This window comes from Buceros rhinoceros, unplaced genomic scaffold, assembly GCF_000710305.1.
Source record: "Buceros rhinoceros silvestris isolate BGI_N320 unplaced genomic scaffold, ASM71030v1 scaffold24750, whole genome shotgun sequence".
Classification (NCBI taxonomy): domain Eukaryota; kingdom Metazoa; phylum Chordata; class Aves; order Bucerotiformes; family Bucerotidae; genus Buceros; species Buceros rhinoceros.
Window position 1 is genome coordinate 42,936 of NW_010390645.1, and position 1,950 is coordinate 44,885.

The following is a 1,950-nucleotide window of genomic DNA, read 5'->3' on the forward strand; positions in this document are numbered from 1 at the left end:
CCTGCTGAATAATCGCGCAGCTCCATTATCTGTGGGGGAGTCCTCTCTTCCAGTGTTCCCTTGCAAGGCTGTACCGCCTGTTGGGAGCTCACAGAGATAGCTGAGAGACACCACAGGAAGCGTGTACTGAAAGACCATACAGATTGCAACACTATCACTTATCCCTTTCATGCTGTCTTTCTCCATAAAAAGAGGGTCAGTCACAAAAGGCTGCCTTTGTCACTAAATAATCACAGCACTGGTGCCTTCCCTAAGACTCTTCTCAACCTGTAAGTGCATAGGGCACAACAGGAGAACAGTGAGCAAAAATGCTGAGCAGCATGAGCCCTACCATCCTGATGTCTACACTGATTTCTAATGGGAAGGACACAGTGAAGCTGTCTGTTAAGCTTACGCGTGGGAACTTGACAACAACCTCCCTGTATTAACAATACTCTAGACCATCATTTTCTGAATTAACACCCCTGTCTCCAAGCCCTTTGAACTTTAATATTTGCCATATACATATTAGTTGGACGTGTATTTGCCCATCATTTGTTTGCATAGGATCCTTTCAAAATCTTCACCTATACGGACAAAAGAGTTTTGACATTAAAGTGATAGAATGGAAGGCAGAGAGATCGTGGGCTGGACACAATGTTCCGGCTTCCTTGGTCTGTTCTGCTCCTTGTGAATTTTTGAGGGGAAAAAGGTGGTTGTTCTTTGAGAGAGGGAGGTTCAAGGCAGTGAGGGTGGGAATGATATTGGCTGGCACTGGCTATAAACACAGCACTCTCCCTGGTTTCTACTGTACATTTTCAGCACACTTCGAGAGACTGGAATTTCTAGATGACGTGCTCAGTGTATGTGGTGGGGGTGGAGGGCAGAAAGGGTCCTTCTTTTTTATATCCACTCCTGCCTGTCAGTCAAACATAGCAAGAAAATCAGCTCCAATTAAGAGGATATGCCAGGAATTTCATGATAATGTCAACACTCCACTCCATCAATACAGGGGTAAAGGAAAGAATTTTTTTTTTTCTTTAAAGAAATAACCTCAGTTGACTGTAGTATCACCAGTTAATCACAAAGGTACATGAAGTGGTTGACAATTCCTCCATTATCCTGTGGGGGTTTTGCTTTGTTTTTTCTGTGGGGGCCCTGGTTTCTGTTTCATTTGCTTTCTGATTACTCCGTGCTGACTTAAATTTCTCCAGCAGACTGCCTTCAGTTCTCTAAGAGGTTCAACCTCTCATCCATTAACCCCTTACTGCAAGGAATCTCACTCACCTAACCTTATGAATAGAAAGCAGCTAGAGAGACCAGAGTACTACATGGAGAAAAAAGCTCAGCTTTGGACTCACGCCCATCTCACTTCACATCTAACTTTCTGTGTGACATTAAAACATGTCCCAGTTAAAAGAAATCACTAAGCAAGGCTCTAAAGCTTCTCAATATTCAATAGGTTATTTAATCCTGTGTTTTACCCTGTAAATCCACCTATGCTTACTTCCTCAGCTGCAACATGGGCACAGTTATATTGCAACAGTACAAAATCTGATCTACGTTGCATTAATTGATCCAGGGAGGTGAGAATTTCCAGGTAGCACAGCTGCCTCTCCAACTGTACTGACACGGAAACGACGTCCAATATATAGCTGTCAGATTGCCACTCCATTTAATCTACCACCATGTTCCTTGGCAAGATCTGCAATTTGTGTCTGATCCAGCCAACCCCACAATCTACAAAGACATTTTGGAGGTGCTTTTGACCTCCTCATTAAGATTATCTGTGGTGCAGCTGAGGGTCAGGCCAGGGATGGTGCTTTTGGCTACGTGCTGTTAATCCTGCAGAAAAGGCTGATGATTTAATCAGAATTTGACATTTTGGATCACGATTTTCTCTAACCTTTGGGCACTGAAAACTGTATTTTGAGAACAAATACCCTCCTACCAACAGGTTGGCTAGCGGTT

The 1,950-nt window shown here is 43.4% G+C and overlaps 1 protein-coding gene across 3 annotated transcripts in view; it reads left to right on the forward strand.

Annotated features, from left to right (window-relative positions):
- ALDH1A2 (aldehyde dehydrogenase 1 family, member A2) overlaps nt 1-1,950 on the forward strand; it is a 55,895-nt gene that overhangs the window by 42,858 nt on the left and 11,087 nt on the right. The gene's annotated exons all lie outside the window — the stretch shown is intronic.